Genomic DNA, 26,556 nt, shown 5'->3' on the forward strand with positions numbered 1-26,556 from the left:
GGAAAGAAAATATCAAAACTAACTGCAAGCACTTCATTTTAATCACAAACTCACAACACAAAATGGAATAATATGGGGCAACAATAACTTAGACAGAGGAGAGGAAAGGGATGGAACATGCTTAGGCTAATGGAGATAAGAGGCTATCAGAAAATGGACTATTTCATCTAAATATATTTTCTACAAACCTCACGGTAACCATTAAATAAAAAATCAGAACAGAGACACAAATGACAAATAAAGAGAAAACCATCATAGAAAATCACGAAACTGAAATTGTAGTCAGAAATACAAGGGAAGAGAAACAGGGAAATATAGAACAACTGGAAAACAAGGGATAAAATGGCAATATTAAACCCTCATATATCAATAACCACTCTAAATGTAAATAGATTGAACTCTCCAATCAGAAGACACTGAGTGGCTGGACAGATTAAAAAACAAGACCAAACAATATGCTGCCTCCAAGAAACACATCCCAACTCTAAAGACAAACATAGGCTCAGAGTGAAGGGATGGAAGATGATACTCCAAGCAAATGGCAAGCAAAAGAAAGCAAGTGTTGCCATGCTTATATCAGACAAAGCAGACTTTGATATAAAAAAGGTAATAAGAGACAAAGAGGGGCAGCATATAATGATAAAAGGGATAATCCACCAAGAAGACATAACAGTTGTGAATATATATGCACCTAACACAGGAGCACCAAAGGACATAAAACAATGATTAACAGACCTAAAGTGAGAAATTAACATCCAAACAATAACAGTAGGGGACCTTAACACCCTACTTACATCAATGAATAGATCATTCAGACAGAAAGTCAACAAGGAAATAGTGGAATTAAATGAAAAACTAGACCAGATGGACTTAATAGCTATATATAGAACACTCCATCCAAAAACAATAGAACACAGTCTTCTCAAGTGCACATGGAACATTCTCAAGGATAGACCATATCTTGGGAAACAAGGCAAGCCTCAATAAATTTAAGATTAAAATCATATCAAGCATCTTTTCCGACCATAATTCTACAAAACTAGAAATCAGCTACAATAAAAAATGTCACAAATATGTGGAGGCTAAACAGCATGCTACTGAACAACCATTGAATCAATGAAGAAATCAAAGGAGAAATCAAAAAATATATGGAGACAATTGAAATGAAAACACATCACACTAACTCTTATGGGATGCAGCAAAAGTGTTTCTAAGGGGGAAATTCATAGCAATACAGGCCCACTTCAACAAAAAAGAAAAATTTCAAATGAATAATCTTAAACTATATCTAACAGAACTAGAAAAAAGAAGAACAAACAAAACCCAAAGTCAGTAGAAGGAGGGAAATAATAAAAATTAGAGAAGAAATAAATGAAATAGAGACCAAAAAAAAAAAAATCCAGTAAAAAGGATCAGGGAAACTAAGGTCTGGTTCTTGGAAAAGATAAGCAAAATTAACAAACCCTTAACCAGACTCACTAAGGCAAAAAGAGAGAAGCCTCAAATTAAAAAAATTAGAAATGAAAGGGGAGAAATTACAAGAGGTACCACAGAAATACAAAGAATTCTAAGAGATTACTATGAAAAACAATATGCCAACCAATTTGATCACCTAGAAGAAATGGATAAATTATTAGACTCATATAACCTCCCAAAACTGAATCAAGAAGAAATAGAGCTTCTGAGCAGACCAATCACAAGTAAAGAGATTGAAACAATAATCAAAAACCTCTCAAAAAACAAAAGTCCAGGACCAGATGCCTTCTCTGGAGAATTCTACCAAACCTTCAAGGAAGATTTAACAGCTATCCTTCAGAAACTATTCCAAAAAATTGAAGAAGAAATAATGCTTTCTAAGACATTCTATGAGGCCACCACCACTTTGATCCAAAAACTAGATAAAAATAACACAAAGAAGGAAGATTACAGGCCAATATCACTAATGAACATAGATTCAAAAATCCTCAACAAAATATTGGCAAACTGAACACAGCAATATATTAAAAGGATCATACACCATGATCAAGTGAGATTTATACCAGGGACTCAAGGATGATTCAACATTTGCAAATCAATCATTATGATATACCACATTAACAAAATGAGGAATAAAAATCATGTGATCATCTCAATAGATGCAGAGAAAGCATTTGACAAGATCCAATATCCATTTATGATAAAAACTCTCAATAAAATGGGTATAGAAGGAAAGTACCTCAATATAATAAAGGCCACATATGACAAACCCACAGCCAACATCATACTCAATGGTGAAAATTTGAATGCCATCCCTCTGAGAACAGGAACAAGACATGGGGCCCACTCTCCCCACTCTTACGCAACATAATACTGGAGGTTTTAGCCAGAGTAATTAAGCAAGAAAAAGAAATTTAAAAGATCCAAATTAGAAAGGAAGAATCGAAACTCTTGCTGTTTGTAGATGACACGATTTTATATAGAGAAAAACCTAAAGAATCCATCGGAAAACTATTAGATACAACCAACAACTACAGCTAAGTTGCAGGGTACAAACTCAAATTTCAAAAATCAGTTGCATTTCTATACTCTAATAATGAATTTACAGAAAGAAAACTCAGGAATACAATCTCATTTATGATTGCAAGAAAAAGAATAAAATATTCAGGAATAATTTAACCAAGGAGGTGACCATTATCATTTGCCATACACAAAAATTAAGTCAAAGTGGATCACAGACTTGAAGGTAAGCCCTGAGACCATAAAACTCCTAGAAGAAAATATAGGCAGTACATTCTTTGACACCAGTCTTAGAAACATCTTTTTAACTATTGTGTCTACCCTGACATGGGAAACAAAAGAAAAAAATAAATGGGACTACCACAGACTACAGAGCTTCTGCAAGGCAAAGGAAACCATCAACAAAGTGAAAAGACAATTCACCAACTGAGAGAAGATATTTGCAAATCATATATCCAACAAGTGATTAATCTCCAAAATATATAAAGAACTCATACAACTTAATGACAAAAAAACAAACAACCCAAACAAAAAATGGGCAGAGCATATGAACAGACATTTTTCCAAAGAAGATATACAGATGGGCAACAGGAACATGAAAAGATGTTTAACATCACTCATTATTGGGGAAACACAAATCCAAACTACACCTTATACTTGTTAGAATGTCTTTAAATAGATTACCAAGAGAAAAAATAACAAATGTTGGAGAGGATGTGGAGAAAAGGGAACTCTCATACACTGCTGATAGGAAGGCGAACTGATGCAGCCACTATGGAAAACAGTATGGAGATTTCTCAAAAAATTAAAAATAGAAATATCATATGATCCAGCTATCCCACTGCTGGATATTTATCCAAAGACTTTGAAATCAGCAATTCAAAGAGACTGATGCAGCCCTATGTTCATTGCAGCATTATTCACAATAGCCAAGACATGGAAGCAGCCCAAGAGCTCATCAACTCATGAATGGATAAAGAAGTTGTGGTACCTATACAATGGAATACACTGACCGATAGAAAAAGACAAAACTATCCCATTTGCAACAACATGGATAGACTTAGAGGGTATTATGTTAAGTGAAACAAGCTAGACAGAGAAAGACAAACACCATATGATTTCACTCATCTGTGAAAGATAAACACATGGATAAAGAGAACAGATTAGTGGTTACCAGAAGGGAAGGGTTGGGGGTTGGGCAAAAGGGGTGAAAGGACACATATGTATGGTGACAGATAAAAATTAGACTATTGGTGGTGAGCACAATGCAGTCTGTACAGAGACTGTTAAATAATAGTGTACACCTGAAATTTCACAATGTTATAAACCATTATGACCTCAATAAAATAATTTTAAAAATATACATCAAAGGTTTTAAAACACTTGGTCAAATATGATCATACGTCACTGTGAAACAATGCTTAGTTATTCATTTAACCAAAGTGACAATAGATGTTAAAGGCAAACACAAAAATTTAAACAGCTGAAAAAAGCAAACAAACTGTACCTCTCTTAATAGAGAGGCCTCAACTTTTTGAACAGGAAATTATTTTGACAAAACATAGAATCCCTATTTTTTAAGCAGATTGCTCTAGGAAAAAAAAACTTTTTACAATCTCTTATCAAGAGCAGACCTACAGTCCAAGAAAACCTCATCCTCCCAACAGAGAGAGAAAACCAAATTCCAACCCTGCATCAGTTCACCCCTGATATTACCATTCATTTATTCAATTAAATTCATTCTAATTTCAGCCAGTCCTGACCATGCACAAAAAGCCCCCCTCCAAAGACTTCTTTACATGCCTTTTATAACTTTCTTTTTACATTCAGATTTTGTTCCATGCCTTTCCTCCTTCCCAGCCTCAGGGACAAAAATTACTTTCTTTCTCTTTTGCAAAGAATGTATCTTCATTTCTCATGCCTGTCTTTACTAAGAGCATACATTTTACTTTCCTTGTATACAGAGATGTTTCCCTTATTAATTTTAGTGGTTTTAATCACATATACTAATTAGAATTCTTAACGCTTAGACGTCTTAATTTTTAGTGAAAACTCAGAAGTGGGTAACTATGAACTGTCTTTCACATTAGCATTCTATGGATTTGCAAACTTATAAACTTTTCTAGAAACGTGCTTTTTCATAGAAAATTTCTCAGCATGGCACAAAACATGTTTATTAATAGACCTATTTTTTTTTTAAGATTGGCACCTGAGCTAACAACTGTTGCCGATCTTTTTTTTTTCTGCTTTTTCTCCCTAAATCCCCCCAGTACATAGTTGTATATTTTAGTTGTGGGTGCTTCTAGTTGTGGCGTGTGGGATGCTGCCTCAGCATGGCCTGATGAGCGGTGCTATGTCGGCGCCCAGGATCCAAACCAGCAAAACCCTGGGCCGCCGAAGTGGAGTGTGTGAACTTAACCACTTGGCCATGGGGCCAGCCCCAAGACCCGAATAATTTTAACTACTCTGTAAAAGGAAACAAAAAGTAGATAACCCTATATTCATTAGCCATTATATTTTATTTGGAAATGATCTAGATATTCAATGAGTTTCCATCATTTAATTTAATTTAGCAAAACTCTAAAGTTTCAAGTTACAAAAAAAATTTTGAAAGCTATTTTTAAGTACATATACAAAAAAGTTCACCTAAAAACTTTTTCTTATTTACACCTATTTAATTCGTTCATATTTGCCATACTTAGATAACTCATGAAAATTTCAGCAGACATTAAAGCAGATAGCCATCACATTCATCACATTGTCATTTTTATTCTTATTTTAATGTTGACAAATTTTGCAAGAGAGATGACATGAACTTATTTGACTTTTAGTAAACCTAGGTAGAATAAAAGTATTATACATGATGTTGATAACTCTAAAGCACGTCTGTATTAATTAAACCAACAAAATCAAAGTAGCTTTAATACCTAATATTTTCCCAGATCACATGAACCTGAAATTCATTCGGGTTAGTTTCTGTTATATTTCTGAGAACTTTTAGAAAGACTTATAAGCATTTGTTTTTAAGCCAATTAAGTAGAGTTCTTTACAAATGAATTTTGGCAATACCATCTGGAGGTAAAAAAAAAAATCACACAACTACAACATATGTATATACATACACGAATACACAGACAGACACTCTACGGCTTCTGTTAAATTTTTGCTACAAATCGGGTAAACTACAAAACTTACTAGTTTGTAAAAGAACAGTTGTGTCCAAATTTTGTTTTGGCAGTTGGAAAAGTTAAGTTCACCTATTAAAGCTTTCTACTAATATTTGTGGAGAGGACATTTAAGATTTTTTTTATTTGCTCAATTTCCAAATACTTCCTCCTCCCTCTTTTTTTTCTTTAGTCTTAGGCAGAGTTTTAATTGCCTCCTGGGGCGTTTGCATTTCAAAAGACATAGTAAGATTCACATCTTCAAGGGACAGAGAAAGAAAATATGTTTCTCCTAGGAGTTTTAGTGCCTTTTGAATGGTTTTGGCAGTGCTAATAAAATGTAGTAGTGTCACGCCGTAACTAGGGGGAGCGCCCTGTAAGGAGTTTCTCCAGACTCAGTCAAATGGGGCATCTTCAGGGTTGGAAATGGAGAGGGGCTGACTTGGGTCACTGTGTTCATGGAAATGATGAATCCATTGGATCATGCTCATTTTACACAGCAAGAGATGGGCTTCATCTTAATGTTTTCCATTCACCAGGAGCCTTAGTAGTGATCTCTGTGATAGGATAGGCACAGCATCAAGCAATAAATATCCAACTGAGGAGAGGGAGGGCCCTGGTACGCATATTGGTGGCTCTAGAGGACTTTGGCTTCCCATTTCCCTCTTCCTCTGCACTAGAGGCTTTGATGACCCTGTCAGCTTTTCCCTTGGTGGCAGGGGCACCTCCTGTGTTGTGTTCTTTAGTTTTGTTTCTTTCAGGGGAAAGCCAAGGAGACTTAAGATCTGTGGTATCCTGGAGGCAGTGAGCATATAGCCTGGATGGATCTTTAAGGAAGTTATGGAATTTCGGGTCTTCAGAGATACCAGCCAGTAGACCCATTTTGACAGCTGTGAATAATAACTCAGAGCCCATTCCAAACAAACAAGCAAAAGACCAGTTAGTTCCCCACTCTCCTGCTTGCTGCATGAAATCTTTAAGAAAGGTCTGAATTCTAATTAATGTATAGTTTCTTATCTTAGTTTTTATTTCTTGACTTTCTCCTGTTACCTTAATCTTGTATGTTGTCACTGGAAAACTTTGGATGACATCACTGTGAGCCCTCTTCATAGGTTGCCATTTTCCATTCTAGGGTGTCCCAAGAGACCTCTCTGGGACTCAGGTTTGCTTCTACTAGCTTGTTATGCGCAGGGTCTTTGGGAAAAGCCCCTAGGCTTCTGGGACACAATACTAGAGTCTTGGCACGTTGGTCATGCTGTGGCACTGAGTAATGCCTGGGAAGCTTCCATGGCGTTTTGCATTTATCAGGGAGCTGGTTCACCTCCTCAGAGTTCTTAGGAGGTGCTGGCACCAGATGTTCAGGACACTTAGATTTTTCCGTTAATTTTTTAGCAATATCACACCAGAGATTGGACCTATAATATCCTATCAGGTCAGGGACAAAGAATGACAGTAACGGGTAAAGTGATGCCACAGAGACTGTAGGGCTTCTGTTATATTTTCCTTCTGGCATTGCCACTGGTTTCCAGTTGTAAAGCCATTTCACTTTTCTGGGTTAGGATACCTGGTCTGGGCACAACCCACCAACTCAGCGGTCGCAGGCAGAGGTCTCCCATCCTCCTCACCTACGGCAATCTTTTCTTATTGCCTTTAGCCAGAGCCTCTTCTTGGGCAGTAACAATAGCCTTTCGAGCCAATCCACCCTCGTTAGCTCTCCTTGGCTTTGAGGCATGGAGGACCCCTTACATATATTAATAGTCAATTAAGGCCTTTGTAATTAGTGGTCCAATCATCTTGTTAGACCAGATGGCCTTGGTCATGCTATTCTGTTGGATTATTATAGCACGCTTGACATTTTGGTCTGTATACTACAGGCAACACACAACAGAGGCAATATATAAATGCACATAGCAGTGACAGACAACCAGCAAGCAGTGCTCCTTTTCCAGAGGGTGTTACCCACCTGAGTTAGGGACTTAGGAAGCAAGTTGCAACTAGAGGGCTTTTCGCCTGGTTAATTGCAAAGGCAAGCATGCAATACTGCCAGCTAGACCAATTGTTTCGTGCCAGTCTCTGCCTATCAATAAGCAGTGTTGTGGTTGGAGCCGTTCTCGTGGTTCTCATTACGATTGCAAGATGCTCTTCAGCAATAACCATCCAGGAACTTTGAAAAAATAAAGGGTCATTACTTCCAAGACCTGGATATTACACATCACACCTGGGACCACATAGTGAGGTTTTAGATAGAGAGAGGGTGCATAGACCTGGTGTTCTGCTTTTATTGGGGTTGAAGGTGGAGGCCTTAGGGTTTCTTGAGCTCATTCTTTATTGGTGAATTTAAAACATGAGTGTGAATTAAAAGCACAGGAAGAGAAAAAAACAAGTAACCCAAATGGTCAGTTATTGAAATCAACCAAGATCCCTAAAACAAAGGTGCTTCAGTGGGGGGAGGCGGCCTGGCTCTTTACATAGCCATGTGGCTGGCAATGCCTTCTTTGAAGTGGATGCCTCTTTGAAATGGATGCCCTGGCAAACAAAACTTAAGCCAGGCACTTGCATTACAAAAAAGAGAAAACCTAGGGCCGGCCCATGGCCTAGTGGTTAAGTTTGAGCACTCGGCTTCTGCAGCCCAGGATTTCGTTGGTTCAGATCCTGGGTGCAGACATGGTGCCTCTCATCAAGCCATGCTGACGCGTCATCCCACATGCCACAACCAGAAGGACCCACAACTAAAAATACACAACTATGTACCGGGGCAGGGTTGGGGGGGCGGGGGGCTCTGGGGAGAAAAAGGAAAAATAAAACCTTAAAAAGAGAAAAAAAAGAGAAAACCCAACTATCAGGGCTTACACTACAGTTAACTGTAGGCTTTTTGTAGATGTTCTTCATAAAGATGAGGATGTTCCTCTCTGTTGCTAGTTTGCTGAGAGTTTTTATCATGAATCAGTGTTGGATTTTTGTTGAATGCTTTTTCTGCATCTATTGGTATAATCGTGCAATTTTTCTTTTGTGGACTGTTGGTTTAAATGAATTACATTAACTGATTTTTTTGAATTTTAAACCAGCCTTGCATTACCTGGGTTAAATCCCACTTGGACATGGGGTATAATTATTTTTATATATTGTTGGATTTGATTTGTTAATACTTGGAAGATTTTAGCATATATGTTCATGAGAGGTAATTGGTCTGTAATTTAATTTTTTTGTAATAGCTTTGTCTGATGTGAAGGTAATGCTGGCCCCAAAGAATGAGTTAGGAAGTACTTCTTCTGCTTCTATCTTCTGAAAAAGCTTATAGAGAATTGGTATAGTTTCTTCCTTAAATATTTGGTAGAATTCACCAGTGGACCCATCTGAGCCTGGCACTTTCTGTTTTGAAAGATTATTAATTGTTTATTCAATTTCTTTAATAGATATAGGACTATTCAGATTGTCTTCTTCTTCTTGGGTGAATTTTGAGAGATTATGAGTTTCAAAGAATTGTTCTGTTTCACCTAAATTATCAAATTTGTGGACATAGAGTTGTTCATAGTATTGCTTTATCCCTTTAATTTCCATGGGACCTGTAGTGATGTTCTCTCTTTCATTTCTGATATTAGTAATTTCTGTCATATCTTTTTTCTTAGTTAGCTTGCCTAAAGGCTTATCAATCTTATTGATCTTTTCAAAGAACTGGCTTTTGGTTTCAGTGATTTTCTCTATTGATTTCCTGTTTTCAGCTTCATTGATTTGTGCTCTAATTCTTATTATTTCTTTTCTTCTGCTTACTTTGGATTTAATTTGCACTTTTTTTTCTAGTTTCCTGTGGTGGAAGCTTAGATTATTGAGTTTAGACATTTCTTTTCTAATATATGCATTCAGTGCTACAAATTTCCCTCTAAGTACTGCTTTTGCTGCTTCTCACAAATTTTGATATGTTGTATTTTCATTTTTATTTTCCATTGACTTTTAAAGTTAATGCTATTTAGTGTGACATATGCATATAGATGTATATAAAAATGCAGTGTTTAACATGTTAAAAGATAAACTGAAGCATACTAAAAATTCTAGGAGTTTATTTGGGAAAAGTCTATTTGAATTGAGTAGTGCCAAATTGGAGTGCTCCACCAACAGGATCTTGGAGAGAAACTTTTATAGAGAAAAGGAGGAAGCAAAGCAAGGGAATTATTGATTGGCTATAGCTTAAAACCTGTTTGGCTGTTTGCTCTTGGTTATCCTTAGGTTTCAATTTTGTAACCTTGAGGCATCTACAGGCTGAGATTTTGGTTTGCTTATATGGGGCACCACAGCATTAGAGCCACCTCAGTCTAATGGCCTCCTTGTTCAATTAGTTTACACGAGAGATTTACCAAAATTTTGGTATCAGTGCCACTCTCAGTTACCATCACAGTTAAGTTGCTCTTGTCTCATCATGAAACTTGTAGATTATGATTTCAGGTGCATAGAAGAATTGTTTTTGCTGTTCATCTTGTTTCTGTTTCTCCAAATGCACTGAGACCATCTGATGTACTGCTGATGGCTGCAAACATGCATTTAAGACCTTTGAGAGAACACAGCACACCAGGAAGACTATAATGATGACTATTTGAAGGATAATACCAGAAGTAAAGTATATTTCTTAGCTAGGTCCCCCAATGAACCAAGTCAGTCACCAAAGAAATTTAAAAATATTACCTGAAGGTGTATCAACCTGTTTTAGCCAAGTGGCTTGTTTATTAATTTCTTATATTTGCTATAAAGCTAACAGTGTTGATCCAGGTATAATAGATACTTTGCTATGACGTAAACTCTTATTTGTTCAGCCAATAAGTAATCTAAAGCAACACTATTATTTAAAACCACCCTAGCAAGAAAGTCTAGGGAGTTTTGTTATGCCAACATGGCCTTACTGGTATATTCAGGGATAGTTGCCAGAGTTAAGGAGCATTGTCTTCCTGTGCAGTAACAGAGAGAAAAAGCAGGTAGTAGAAAGGCAAAAAGAATCAAGGTTTTATATTGGAGATGGAGATCTTGATCTGCGATCTTGGGAGAGCTGTCCACCTCAAGATGCCATCTGCTTCTGGGGAGGAGCCTCCATAGTCAATTTTAATTTTGGATCTCCAGCTGGTGTGTAGTTCCAAGAGTCTGCAGGAGCCCTTTTTATTGGGAGTTCTGGACTCAAGGTTGAAGACTCTGAAGTTTGGCTGCCATCTGGGTAGTGAGGAGAATCTGCTATGGTTCCTTCCAAGGAAGTTCAAATGCAGTCTTGGTTCTTAGTGATTCCAAATCAGAAGGGTGGGAGAAAATTGGAAACATTAGTTTGGAGCATCTTAGCCAGATATTTGAGGAAACTAGAAAAATTCAAGATCCAGCCTGGATTGTAGGTATATAAAAAAACCTCATAAAATGAACAGAACTGGAATCTGATATCTGCAAGTTGTATTACAGCTTTCTACTGAAATAGGATTTTTTTTCTTTCTCTACAATCACGTTCATTTCTATCAAAGATAATTGCAGTAAGATTAATTTGTTTGAAACATAAGGGTAATCTCATTAAACTTGGCCTGATTATTAACCTAAGTGCAGCAAGAATAGTAATTGACCATACAGGCTCTTGTTAAATCTGCTTTGCTGGAACTTTTCATAAGGAACTTAGACTGGACTTTTAAAAGCCTCTTCAGCTTAGAAAGTCAAGTCAAGAACTTGCCATCAGGGTCTGGCCCCATGGCCCAGTGGTTATGTTCGAGTGTTCTGCTTCGGCAGCTCAGGGTTTCACCGGTTGAGATCCTGAGTGAGGACATGGCACCACTCATCAGGCCACATTGAGGCAGTGTCCCACATACCAGAACTGGAAGGACCCACAACTATAAAAATGTATACAACTATGTACTTGGGGGATTTGGGGAGAAAAAAGCAGGAAAAAAAATTGGCAACAGTTGTCAGCTCAGGTGCCAATCTTTTATTAAAAAAAAAAAAAAAGAACTTGCCATCAGACTTTGCCTGATATACCTATAGAAAGAGTTGAGTTAATTCCTCTCTTCTTCTTCTTCTTCTTTTTTTTGAAGAAGATTAGCCCTGAGCTAATATCTTCTGCCAATCCTCCTCTTTTTGCTGTGGAAGACTGGCCCTGCATCCATGCCCACTTCCTCTAATTTATATGTGGGACACCTGCTACAGCAGGGCTTGACAAGCAGTGAGTAGGTCCACACCCAGGATCCAAACTGGCAAACCTTGGGCCACCGAGGCAGAACATTTGAACTCAACCGCTGTGCCACTGGGCTGGCCCAATTCCTCTTTTCTTGAGGCACCCAAGATATTCCAAGGTTCCAGGGTCTGCCAGGAAGTGACCTTCTTTACTCACCTGGTAAGGCTGCCAAGAATCATGTAAGCAAGACAGCAGGCTGGTTTTCTAAAGGGGCTTTATTGTCTCTATAAATTCAACATTAGTTGCTTAAAACTGTCTGGTCATCTGATTTTTTTCTTTCTTCTCCTCTAGGTTCTTTGATCTAATAATTAAATTGATGTAATAGAAATTAACAGGAGAAAAAAAACAAGTTTAATAAGATATATACCTCCTATATACATGGGAGAGGCCCAGGAAAATTGAGTAACTCTCCAAAATGGCTGAAGCCACCACCTTAAATACCACCTTCAGTTAAAGACAAAAGAAGACGGCTGGGGGTGGAGAGTCAATTATGGGAGGTTTCCAGGAAAATCACAGTAAACAAGGGTAAGGTTGTTATGCAGATTTTATTCACTGTCTTCTGCATTGATAAGAGTTTCTAGAGATTGAGTCATTCCTGTTTTCCTGGTACAGCAAGGGAGATGCCATTACAAATGGAGATTTTTTCCTTATGAACGTAAATGTCTCTTACAAAAGGGTAACTTCTACTCTGTTTTCAGAGCTTTTCCTGTGTCTGCAGTTTCTTTTTTTTATTATATATTTATTTTATTGAGGTCACGTTGGCTTATAACATTATAAAAATTTCAGATATTGCCGTTTTTTAAGGATAATCAGCATAGAATAGTCCTTATGCCAAACAGACATATTTTGGGGTATCAAATTCATCTCCTCTACAAAGCACTTTTTTGCAAAAGCATCAGAGTAAAACAATAACTGTCTGTAAATGACAAAAAGACTAAAAAACAAAAAAGCCATGATTAAAGATCTGATGAGTGCTCATTTGGATAAGGAAGTGTAGTTATTTCTGTGGCATGTAACAATTTAAGATAATAATTGGAGAATAAGAATATTAAAAAATTTCTGGAGGTTCAAATAATTTCTGGAATGCCTATATTAGTAATGTATATCCATACACATATAACTAAGAAGGTTTATCATCACTTAATTGACAATGTTTCCCACATAATTTAACATGCCAAATAAAACTAAGTAGTTTAACATCTCTCTTTACAAAGTGAGAGACAAATCCTTTGAGACTTTTCAGGGGCCCTGTAAGATATCTCAAAGTTAGTTTGAGGTCAGAAAGACTCCATCTATAATTCGATTTGGGGAAATTGCCAAAAACTTCAAAAGGTTTGAATATTTGACTAAACAGGATCACAGATGATTATACAATAATAATTAATTTAATCAAAGTAACAATAGAAGATCTTTAAAGGCAAATTCAGAAGACTATATAGTTGTGAACAAAACTTAGGTCTTCTAATATTGAGAAGACTCAGCTCTCCTAAGTAATTAAAGTCTTGATAAAGCCAATTTTAGGCACAGAAAATTATTTTGATAAAATACAAAATCCTCATCTTCTAGCCAAGTTACTTTAAAGGTAAAGAAAAACCTTTCACAATCTCTTATATGAGCAGATCAATAGTCTAAGAAAAATTTGTCCTTTTAACAGAAAGAAAATCAAGTTCTAATTTTGCACTAGTGTACTTTTGATATTATGACTTACTCTTTACAAACTTAAATAAATTCATTCCAATCTTAGCCAGCTTGACCACACATAAAATTCCTTTTCTAAGATTCCTTTTCCACAAACCAGCTACAACTTTTTTTATATTCATTCAGATTTTCTCCTATATTTTTTTTATTTCTCATTCTGGAACAATCAGTCATTCAACTTTAAGACAAAATTGCTCTTTTCCCCCTGTTGATGCAAATTAAAAAAAAAAAATTCTATAGCTAAGAGAAATAAGGTAGGTTTTACTTGAGCTGGAATGAGGATTATAACCCGAGAAGGCCTTAGAAAACATCCCAGAGAAGCATGGTTTTCAGTACAGTCTTCTATCTCTTTAGAACAATGAGCATACATTAAACACACCCAGGATACATTTAAGTTTCAAAGGGTGTTCACTTGCAAATTAGCAGGTCAACATGACCCGGATGTCAGGAAAGGGACTAATATCGGCTTTACCAATAAGGTGTTACCAAAAGGGCATAGGAAGGAAGTATGCATTCTTACCTTAAGAGAGTGCATTCTTTACTTTAATAATTAAAGCAGATGTACAATGTATGTTTGCTAGGCCTTAAATCAGGTTTCTTTTTTTTTTTTTTGAGGAAGATTAGCCCTGAGCTAACGGCTGCTAATCATCCTCTTTTTGCTGAGGAAGACTGGCCCTGAGCCAACATCCATGCCCATCTTCCTCTACTTTATATGTGGGATGCCTACCACAGCATGGCTTTTGCCAAGCAGTGCCATGTCTGCACGCGGGATCCGAACTGGCGAACCCCGGGCCGACGAGAAGTAGAACACACGAACTTAACCTCTGCACCACTGGGCCGGTTCCAAAATCAGGCTTTTTTAGTTCAGGCTGAATCAGTTACCTCACATATCTCAATATGTGAAAATCACTTGACATCCCTAACAAAAACATGTCTTTCATAATTTTCATTATCCAAAAGAACCACATTTTACTTTCCTTACCTACTTTTTATACACAGTTGTTTTCTTTTGGACTTAATATTAATATTTCCAGTATTAATTACCTATATTGATTACAATTCTTAACCCTTAGAAACTTTAATTTCTAGTGAAAACTAAGAAAAGAGCAATTGTGGGCTGTCTGTTATACTAGTATTCTGTAGATTGGCAAGTTTATGAATACATTTCATAGTTTCTTTATATATATTTTTCCTCATAGTAAATTTTAAAAGATGGCACAAGACATGTTTACTGATAGACCCAAATATCTTTAGTTCTTTTGTAATAAGAAGACAAAGTAGATAAACTTGTCTTCAGTAATTAATGTCTCAGTATTTTATCTTATTTGAAATAACCTAGATATTTAATGAATATCTATCAGTTAATTGCATAATTTTAAGGTTTCAAGTTCCAAAAAGATTTTGGAAATTCTTTTTAAGTAAACATGCCATACAACATAATTATTGTTTAACAGTTCATTTATAAACTTATCCTATTTACATCTAATATACCCATTCTTAACAATTATGTTTAACTTAGTCAAAAGAATTTCAAGAGACATTAAACAGCAAACCATCATCTTATATTACTTTTCTTGCTGACAAATTTTGTGAAAGATAAGGTGAATTTATGATGAGTACACTTAGAATAAAAGTTGTGTGTCTGCACTATATTTAATGCTGATAACCATGAAAACATGCCTATTTTAATTAAACTAGCAAACCTAAACCAGCTTTTATTTACCCAAGATTGTGCTGGATCATGTGAACTTGAAAAACATTTGGGTGAGTTTCCATATTTTTGAGAGTATACTTAATTTATATAAGCACTTATTTTCCTTTAAGCCAATTAAATAGAGTTCTTTGCAAATTGATTTTGGCAGTACCATCCAGAGGTAGGAAAACCCACACATCTACAACATACATATATAGACATCTATAAACATACAGACAGACGCAAAGAGATCTTATAACTTTCATTTAAAAATTTTAGCTATGACAAATAAAAATGGCAAGCAATAGGATATACTGGAGAATATGAGGAAGCCATTTGGTATAAACCTAATTTGGCCTGACCTTGTCTTTCCAAAAGGGCCTGACCGTGGCTGTTGAGCATGCATTGTATATCTGCTTTAGAGATTCCCTATGGCAAGAACAAAGGCCCTTGAGATAAAGGTGCAACTTCCCTCCCCCTCCCAACGGTGGCATCTCCTTAAGGATTAAGCATCTTTCCTTAGGCTAGAAACTGATTGCTGAGCTCACCTGTGACCGCCCAGCTTGAGACAATAGACTTGCCTCCTGCTACGCCCTCCGAGATAGCAGACCCACTACCTGCTGTGTCCAAGTGCTGTGCTGACAGGGCAATCTTGTGACTATTGTGGGGGGGACATTTCAATCATATGTGAAACGTCCTGCTTGGGGGTATATAACCACTCTGTACACCTCACTTCTTTGGTGCCCTTTCTTCCTTCGGGAAGAAAGGCCCCAGACCATGGTCCTCAGATTTCAGCTCAGAATAAACTCACCCAAATTTTCATTTATAGACTGGTTATGGATTATTTTTGTCGACAGCTACAAGACAGGTATGATAATACAAAACTCACCAGTTTATAAAAGAACAGTTGGATCCAAAAATTGTATTTCTGGCAGGTGGAATAAATTAAGCTTACCTACTCAGATGGCTTAAGCTTTATGCTAATATTTGTGGGAAAGACTTTTAAGATTTTTTATTTGCCTAATTTCTAAATAGTTTTTTTCCCTTCTTATAAGAATTACCTCGCTGAAATTTGCATTTCAAAGAGATGTCTCTGGGTTCCTAGAGAAGCCCAAGTAGAATATTTACATCTCAAAGGCACAGACAAAGGATGTAAGTTTCTCCAAGAAGGGCTTTTGTTTCCTAAATCTAGATCTTCTACAATGTCTTTAAGCCTTTTGAGTTGAATAAGGGAAGTTTGGGGATTGGTAAATAGAATAGGTGAGCTTTGAACTGCTTCTAGAGCCACATTTCTGTTCTTGTAAAGACTAGACTAGTAAGGCAAGTACAGTCATGCATTGCTTAACAACAGGGATACATTCTGAGAAATGTGTCCTTAGGTGATTTCATCGTTGTATAAACATCATAGAGTATATTTACACAAACCTAGATGGTATAGCTTACTACACACCTAGGCTACATGGTAGTAATCTTATAGGACCACCATAGTATACACGGTCTGTCATTGACTGAAATGTGGTAATGGAGCACATGACTATAGAGTTGTTTTTAATTCCTCAAAGAATTGGGTTGTGATCTGAATGATACTGATGCAGGCTCAGCAAGCCGAGGAGTTGGAAGAAAGATTTCTTGGACTCTCAAGGTCTGGTAGCAGTGCTCCTTTATTCAGAGAATAGCATGGGCAGTAAAGTGCTGCAGCATGAGGACAGGACCCATGGGCACTGAAGAGCTGTAATGAGTTGAGGGTAGGGCTAAATTTATAAGGCATATACATGTGAGTTATTTCTTTACAGGACAAAGGAAAGATTATGTTAAAAAGTCATTAAAATGGTATCAGTGAAAGTGGGGTCTGGTTCTTGGGTGGTCCTACAACTTCAGATGCAAATCAGGTGGGATCAGGTCAGGACCTGGAGGATGATATGGATGGGTCTGTAGGGCGGGACTTCTTGGGCTTCTTTCCCTGGGGCAGCCTTGATCCTCATCAATATCAACAGGCTGACCCACCCATCCAAATACATTAATTTGCTTCTTTATATCAGGGAGATTTCCAACTAAGATGGAAATCAAGATTCCTATGTTCTTGATTTAAAGCTGTGTGACTTTGGAATATTTTCATAAATGCTTCCACAATGGCTTCAGAATGGTTTCCCTACCTTCTGGGTATGTAGTTTTATTTTAGCTTAAGGGAGAAGGCCTGAAACAAAGTTCTGTCAAGCCCTGAATATCAGCTTGCAGTTTGGCTAACTTCTGACCATAGAGCTACTTAAAAAAAAAGTCCTTTCAAATATCTTGTCAGATTTCAGCTGGGACAAACAGTAAATATTCCTGTCAATATTAACCCCATGGACACAAGAATTGTTCCCAAAGAGGGTGCAAAAAGTACTACCCTTCCAAGATCCAGAGACACTCCTGAAGATAGCTAAAAGAAACAAAGTCTTAATACAGTTCTCCTGAGAGCTAGCAACAGTCAGTAGGACCTTAGCCAAAAATGGAGTGCAACTCACATTTCAGTCCAGCCATATCCAGTTCCAGATGTGGTGCAATCCATATTTCCATCCGGCCATATTTGGGAGGCTCCCAATCTGATGGTTGAGCTGCCTGTATAAACAACCTGCATGCCCCAAGCAGGCAGAAAGCCATGTCAAGTTCTCAGGGTACAAAATGAGGCAAACAAGGAGGCAACAGCTGTCCCTAGGAGAGAAGGATGGATAACTAATGAGTACCCAAAATCAAAATTACACGAGTCTGAATTTGGAAAGGGAGGGACAGCATGAAGTTTTACCTTCCTGTCTCAACCAGGCACCACAGACAGAGATCTGGGAGAGCTGACTTTGGTAAGAATTCTTACCTTTGCCAGCTTCTGTCAGTTTCCCCAGGATCCCATCCGCAGGCTCTGGAGAGAGTGGGATGTTCTAGTGGGTCTCGTTCTGGTTGCTAGAAACTATAGAGGAGGAAAAATAATCTTCCGTCTACTCTATAGTGAGTGCTTGGCTGAAACCCATCTTTCTCTGGGGCAGTTCATAAACGGATCTAGGTTAAAAGTTCCCCACTGTAGCCACTGTAATTCAAGACTATCTTTGGTAAGGGTAGCCTACTTGTTCAGCCTTAAAACAAAATTTTATTCACCTGAGACCTCACGCTGGACTCAGTCCAGTTTAAGCCAGACCCAGTTTGACTCAAAAATCAGTCCAGCTTCTAAGTTGGACCCAATCCAACTCTGACTGGTTTCCAGACAGTCTACTTTGGTTCCCTCTTCTGACGTAAGAACTGTTAAAAGATAAACTTAGGCATATTAAAAATTTTGAGTTTATTTGAACAAAAAATTTATTCTAATCAGGCAGTGCCAAACTGGAAGTGGTTAGGCGTTCTCCATCCACAGGAGCTTCGGGGGAAACTTTCATAGAGAAAAGGCAAAGGCAAGAAAATTATTAATTGGCCACAGCGTAAAGCCTAGTTGGCTGATTGTGTTGATTGTCCTTAGGTTTTGGTTTTGTAACCTTGAGACATTTATAGGCTTAGATTTCGGTTAGCTTGCATACCTGCCATGGCATTAGAGCTACCTCAGTCTAATGGCCCCCTTATTTAATTAAGTAAACAAATTTTATACAGATTTAGGGCTCCCTGGAAGAATTGTGGGGAAATCAGTGGTGATCAAACTTTAGTGCATCAAAATCATCCAATGTACATCAAAGTGAAGGTTTTTGAGCTCCTTCTTTGGGATGTCTGTGGTGGGGGTAAGAATCCTCACTTTGCAACCACCTCCAGGTGGTCTTACTAAATGGAAGCTTTCTTATACCATATTTCTCAGACTTGAGCGTGTATCGGAATCCCCTGAGGATGTAATTGCCAGGTAAAATACAGGATGGCCAAATAAACATGAGTTTCAGCTAAACAACAGATAAATTTTTAGTATATCTCAAATACTGCAATATTTGGGGCAAATCATCTGTTGTTTTAACTGAAAGTTAAATTTACTTTTCCTGTAGGTATCACTGACTACTTTCAAGTTAGTAGTTTAAATCTCCCTTGTGGCAGGTACTTGCGATGGCTGTCGATTTTGTCTTTTTAGGAAATTTCAAAACATACAATCTCATTAGGAGATTATTCTCTTTGTTATTGATTTTCCTGTTAACCTTCTCTAAGAATCTTCTGTCCTACTTCCAGGGTCATCTCAGCAACTTATTGGTTAACAAAAAGCTCAAGAAATTATTATAACTAATCTTTCATACATTTATCTTATTTCTTTGTTACTCCTTTTACTTTCATATCTCCTGCTCCATTTCCTCTCTCCTTCTCCTCTGCTCTTCTCTCTTTCCTTTTTAAGTCTGTTTCTCTGCTTTTGTCCGAGTTGTTTTCATTGAAATTTCTACCAGGGGTTTCTCTCTTCTCCTTCTCTTTATTCCCTTTCCTCCTCTTCTTTCCCTTCTTCCTTTCCTCCTGCCTCCCTCCCTCCCTTCTTCCTTCCTTTCTTTCTTTCTCTCTCTCTCTCTTTATGGGGGATCTGAATTGGCCACCCCAAAATGTGTCTCTTTGGCTTGATTATTTACAAGGACAAAAGACTCTGAAAGAAACTTTGGCCTTCCCCCTAACTGCCTAAAAGAATTTTTTTTTAAGATTTTATTTTTCCTTTTTCTCCCCAACAACCCCCAGTACATAGTTGTATATATTTTAGTTGTTGGTCCTTCTAGTTGTGGTACGTGGGATGCCACCTCAGCATGGCCTGATGAGCGGTGCCATGTCTGTACCCAAGATTCAAACCCTTGAAACCCTGGGCTGCCCAAGCGGAGCACGCAGACTCAACCACTCAGCCATGGGGCCGGCCCCTGCCTGAAAGAATTTAATATAGAAGGCCTGTCCCCAGAACAGGCCTTCACCATAGACAATTTTGTGTGTGATAGACTGGGAGGGTCCTTGCTAAGCCCATTTTTATCAAAGTTCTGTCTCTCAGGTCACATTGTCTATAGACGGCCCAGCAAACACTTATTTATCAAACATTTGCTTTTCCATCTCCATGTAAATTGCCTTCCTCCCCTTTGAAGTCCCAAACCACTAACCCCAACATCTTCCTTTGTCCTTTGTCTTTAGCTGAAGATAGTATTTAAGGTGGTGGCTTCAGCCATTTTGGTGAGTTACTCAGTTTTCCTGGCTTTCTCTCATCTATACACGTAATTAAACTCTCTTTGATTTTCTCATTATTGTCTCATGTCGATTTAATTCTTAGATCAGCCAGAATGACCGAGAGGGGAGAGGAATAGTCCTTCCTCCCCTTCATTTTCTTTCTGTTTTCTTTCTTCTTTTTCCTTCTTCTCTGCCTTCTCCCCAAACCTTCCATGTCAAAATTAAAATCTGAGGAAACAAGTTAGGGCACTAGGGGTCAACCTAAAGTATTGTGTTCCAGAAGGAGATTCTGTTCTGACAGTCCTTTTGCTAGAGCAAGTTCTCAGTCAGCAAGTGGAAAAGAGAGCTTCAAGAAACAATTGCTTTGCCTGAGGATCTGTTGCGAGGGTGATGGATGGCACTGCAGCTAAGACTTGAACTGCAGGAAGAGGAGGGGAGTCATTGCCAGGCAGTGTGAGGGGAGGAGGTGGCTAGGAGAGCCAGTCAGGAAGAGCTTGTGAAAGGGGTGGAGAATGCACTGCTTGTGTATGCTGCCTGTAAGACCTTTCTGCAGATATTGTGTCTTTGTGAGCTGACTGCAGAGGCCATGTGCATGCAGAATGTATGTGAATGTATGTGTTGCTTATTTCAGATCATGGGTCTGTGCGAACTGCTGACTGCTAGAAACAGGAATGTTTTGTTGAAAGGATTTTGCAGTCGGAGTGCTTGTTTGTGGTTGTGTGGTATGTGTGACTGACTTTTTGCCAAATGTGCTGTTCTGATTCCAGCTCTGAAAGTTTAGTGGAAGTCTGGCTGACTAAGCCAGGACATAACAAAGTCAGGAGGAAATGTGGGGGCACATGAGATGGAAATAAAGACAGAAGCTGTTGCAATGAGGGAAAACAAAAAGGAGATTTGGAGAAAGGGGGTATGAGAAAACAGAAGGTAAACAATAGAAATTCCTTGCTTAGAAAAGGAAGACGTTGAAGAGGAGGAGGGAAAGAAAAGCAGCATTCTTCCATATATAGGTGTGAGAGAGGAAAAATTTCCCTCTCCTCTAGATTCTTCTGGCTGGTCTGAGAATAAAAATTGACATGAGACAGATTAATAAGAGAAAATAGAATATAATAAATTATGTACATACGGGAAGCCCACATACATGGGAGAGGCAGAAACACCACATACAGGAGAGGTTCAGAGACAGAAAGGTAAAGTGAGGTATTTATGCCATCTTGAGCTAAGGAGTGGGCGAGGGGCCTGGGGCTTCAGAGGGGAGGAGGGTAATTCACACGGGATGGTAACAAGAGCAGACGTCCACTAATTAGAGGTTTGCCTGCCATACAGATAGGTCATAAAAAGTTGTTTCTGGTAATAAGTCATTATGGGCAAGGTCGCCAATTTAAATTCTTTAAGGGAGAGGTAAAAGTTTCTCTTGAGCCTACAGGGTCTCGATTGCCTTTAGCTCAAGATATTTCACATGCCAAAGTGGCACATATTGGGGAGGGCTGTTCTGAACCCCTCACAGGCACTATATATCCCCAGTTCTTCTGGCACCTTGGTGAGATGTTTCCTAGTTTTTCCTCCATTATTTCTTTCTAGACATGGTTTATCTTGACGTGTATATTACAGGCATACTTTGGTTACACCAGGGAGTATTTAAAAACTTAACAATTATCCAGAAAGGAGCGTTAACAGTGTTTAGGCGAGAAAGAAAGGGTTTTTGTTGTTGTTGTTAGACAGGAGAGCTATTGGCCATAATGGAAAGATAGTTTTGATCAGAGATCAAACGAACAGGACTAGAGAATTTTTTTTGTAAGTAAAATAATACATGAATTGCATGACATATTTCAAAAGCAGGAGTGTTGAAATACACCCTATCTCCACATTCCAAAGATGGCTATTGTTATTATTACGATTATTATCAGAATTTAACATGAACCACCTATACCTGGAATGAGAAGTTTAACTTAGTCGTGAGAACTTCTTTTAGATCTAGACAGATAAACACAGAGACAGCATAACTTTGACCTTGGGTGTGGGCTGGAGGGGGATGTCTTAGTTGGGATCATCCCAGTTTTGTTTTGTTGCCAAAACACTACATATTTTTGACGATTTCAAATTGCAACCGCCATGATGTCTTTTCAGCTTTTGCTCACTTCATTTTTTAAGCCTAAGTAATTGGAAATTACTATAATTATATTTCCAATACTACTTTTGCTCCATTTATTACTGTCTTTTGTTTCACTCAGCTATCTTTTCCTCCTTTTCTTTCTACTATTTTTTTATCTGCCTCTCTCCTTTGTTATTTCTTCCTCTTCATCACGTCTCCCTGAATCTGATTAAAATTCTTTTCACTTTTTTCCACACCGCTCTCTCCTTAATCAAAATTATTCTTTTTCAGGCTTGTCTTCCTCTTCATTCCTTTCTGCAGTGGCTTTGTCTCCAGCAGAAGGGGTCTGATGGTGACACGGAGGTAGGGAATGAGGCCTGGGAGAAAGCCGGCCAGGCGTGGGGAGGAGGAAGTGGTGCTTCAGCTGTTTCTGCAATTAGCCCATAAAAGGCTGACTTAAGCCGCCTCTGTAAATTCCTCCTCTCCCGCCCCCACAGTTTTCCCACTCAAAGGGTCTCTCCATTTCCCTACCTTAAATTCCACCTCGCCTACCCCACACCCCATTTCTCGAGTGACATCACTCTCTACCAGCTGTGACTGCCAGGGACATTGACCTACTTTTGCCCTCATTATTAAGCGCTAAAGCCTGGTTTCTCTGCTAAACCCTGATTTTTCTGCTAAACCCTTTTTTGCCCCAACATGTCAGTGGTTCTCTTTTTAAACCTCAAAATCTTTCAGTCTTCCACAGGATAGTAGTTTTATTTTTAGTATCTGAAGTTTGAGAAAAGGCATAATGATAAAAAAGCTTCTATGATATAGCAAATTCATATATGACTTAAATGGATTTGTATTTGTTAACCAAAATAGAATCTCTAAATATTTGAAGAATATCACATATATTAGTAATAATTTTTTGTTGTGTCTTTATAGATATGCTTGGTTAAAGGACTTTTAGCTCCTTTGTGGCAAACTATAGTAATATGTGACATAATTTTTCAAATGTTTGTATATGATATTGGAGCCATTAGCCAAAACAGCAGGCATTGAGTTCTCAAGAAAACTTTGCTTTCTAAGAAGCAGGGTGAAACTGCTGACAAAATCAGTTTTACAGTCTTTGGAGGGATTATAAGAAGTGGCTAAGAGCATGGACTTTGCTGCTTGGTTTTGCCACTGGTTAACTGTGTGAGTTTGGACAAGTTACTTAGCTTCTCTGTGTCTCAGTATGCTTATTTGTAAAAAAGAAGATGCTCAAATCAGTATTGTTATTAGGAAGATTAAGCTGTTTAATATCTGTAAAAGCTCTGAGAACTTTTCATGTTCTAAGACATGTAAGGTTTATTATGAGACTGGAGACAGATATATAACTGTATATGTTCCAATTTTTTTTTTTTGTAATTTCTTTACGCCTAAGTCTTCATTCACTGTTTCTTTACTAAGCAAGCCAGTATTATAGATCCTCTATCTTGGTCTAAGTTGTCTGCCCCAGTTGTCCAAAAAAGTTCTGGGAAACAAGCAAAAAAGGATGGGAATCTGTATATTAGAGATTTGCTTAGTAATTCCATAGTGTCACTCTCCATAGTTTTCTTTTTCATTTGTTCTTTCTTTCTCTACTGTCTCCTCTGACTTTATATCATCCTGTTAGGATGAAACCCAATTTGAAAGGCTTGAGAGAGAAGAAAAATCAAGGAAAGAGTTAGTTTGGGACTCAGGTGGAGTTGATGGAAGAAAGGTTAAATAGGAAATGCAAGAAAGATAAAAAAAAAAAATCTAGCTCAATGACCACTGTGGATTTGAAAACCAAGAGAGCAAAAATGATTTAAAACAAAATGAAGAGGGTGGCCTGGTGGTGTAGCAGTTAGGTTCGCATGCTCTGCTTTGGCGGCCTGGGGTTCGCTGGTTCGGATCCCAGGCACAGACATACGCACTGCTTATCAAGCCACGCTGTGGCAGGCATCTCGCATATAAAGTAGAGGAAGATGAGCACAGATGTTATAGCTCAGTGACAATCTTCCTCAGCAAAAAGAGGAGAATTGGCAGCAGATGTTAGCTCAGGGCTAATCTTCCTCAAAAACAAAACAAAATGAAGAAAGGGGGCAGATAAGAATTTGGACAGAATAAATATAAATCTCTCTGTTTCTTGCACTGAGGATAACTACATGAACTTAGGTTAATGAAGACTAGGACTCTCTAGTTTAACTTTTTCAACGTGCAAAAGACACAAAACAGACCAGGACAATCATGGTGGTGCCAGGTCATTAGGATGCTTCCAGAATTCATTCATTCATTCAGTAAATATTTGTTAATTATTCAGGGTGCTGCTGGTGACATAGATGTGTGACAGATCCACACGGCCCTTGTGTAGTTTAAATATCATCATTTCTAAGGTTGAAATGTCTAGTTCAGTCACGTTTCTTTGCACCAAGTAGTGGATTCTTGTTTTCTCTTTTCCTTTATTACTTTGTGCTTTCTCTGTTCTTTAGAAGAGAACACACTGCCTTTCCACATTTACGTTTTCCATTCACTCTTTTTCCATTCTTCCCAGATTGATATACTTTTAAGATATTCCAGTGAACGGGGAATCAGGAGACCAGGAAATTGGCACTAATGATTTAATCTCATTGTCTCAATTTTCTCTTCTGTCAGAGGGGACTAACAATATCTGCTCAATCCTACAAAGTTGCTTGAGGCTAAAATGAATTTATAAATGTTGAGTACTATAATTAAAGAGCATTTTACCAATGGTTATTTCAGTCTCTTGAAGATATGATTCTCAAACTTTCATGCGTCTAAGAACCACTTGGTGTGCTTATTAAAAGTGCAGACTTATGGCTAATTCCATGAGCTTTGAGTTTGGCTCAAAAAGTGCAGATACACAGGCTGATTCAGAAGGGCAGAGGTGAGGGCCAAGGAATCTGTATTTTAAACAAGCATCCCAGGTTATTCCTGTGTAGTAGAGAAAAAGAAATATTACTAACAACCAGATACAATTAAAGGAGGGGGAAACCCTACATCACTCCTCTTTCTAAGTCCTTTTTTCCTTTACACCCTTTCGTTCTCTGATTTAGCCAATGTACAGTCTTTCCTCCCTTTCCCCACCCCAGCCTCCTTTGTGTCTGGCATTGGCATTTTCTTAGCATAGTTAGAGAGGCGCTCAGTTTAATGTGCAGAAATGGAGTGGAGGAAAAGGAGGAGGGATGTGGGTGGAGAAAGGCTAGATCAGTGTTTAGCTATTCTGTGAAGACTGTTGTTGTCAGGCTGGTTCTGGCCGGCTGGCTCAGGCAGAGGAAGCATCAGGGAGAGCTAGCTCTGTTGCAGCTGCTGCTACTGTCCCTTATTCGTTAGTGTAGGTTCTGATATGACACCCATTACGTTTTCTCCAGCCACATGAATTTTACAGTAACCACATTAGATACTCCATAAGGAACAGTATTTTAGGCACTGATAACAATCCTGGACTCGTTTCCGTTTACAATTCTCCTCTTTACTACTTCACAGCCTTTAGTTTTGATTGTATCCCTGCCTGTTTCCTTGTCTTTACACTCAAGAGGAAAAGATTTGCACTAGGTGGTGTCAATGGGGTACTTAAAGATTTTTGCTTGACATGCAGTCTAGAAACAATTTCTTACTATTGCTCCAAAGGTGACTTATGCTTTTCTGGCTCATGTAGATATACACCAATGCACCCAAGTAGAATCAGACACACGGGGTTGGTTGGACCTGAGCAACTTCATTAGGAGAGATTTCGTTTTCATCAAACCCTCGCTTTTATGCACCTTCCCCTTAGTATCTTCTTATTGTCTACCAATAACTTTTAAAGATGCTTCTTGCTTCAAATCCAGCTATCACATTCTAATCAGCTACTCTGATTAATTGAAATGTCTAGATAACACACACATTTCAACACAGTCATATATAGTTAATGCTAACATCCATCTTGTCTAAACCTGGGTCTTTAGCTTGGTTACACAGTAGAATTCCCTGGAGAGCCTTAAAAAAAATGTTGGGGCCCAGTCCAATCCCAGATATTCTGGTTTAATCAATTTTTAAAAGCCCTTCATTGATTCAAATGTGTCCAGGAATAAGAGCAAAAATCTCGAAGTGTTTTAGTTTAGGC

At 38.1% G+C, this 26,556-nt stretch overlaps 1 long non-coding RNA gene across 1 annotated transcript; it reads right to left on the reverse strand.

Annotated features, from left to right (window-relative positions):
* Positions 1-9,699: 9,699 nt before the first annotated feature.
* On the reverse strand, positions 9,700-18,336 carry LOC139041555 (uncharacterized). Its single transcript, XR_011496934.1, has 3 exons — positions 18,084-18,336; positions 17,740-17,926; positions 9,700-10,911 (listed from the first exon to the last, which is right to left on the reverse strand). It is a non-coding gene; the product is annotated as an uncharacterized lncRNA (long non-coding RNA).
* Positions 18,337-26,556: the final 8,220 nt, after the last annotated feature.

Source organism: Equus asinus, chromosome 22, assembly GCF_041296235.1.
Source record: "Equus asinus isolate D_3611 breed Donkey chromosome 22, EquAss-T2T_v2, whole genome shotgun sequence".
Classification (NCBI taxonomy): domain Eukaryota; kingdom Metazoa; phylum Chordata; class Mammalia; order Perissodactyla; family Equidae; genus Equus; species Equus asinus.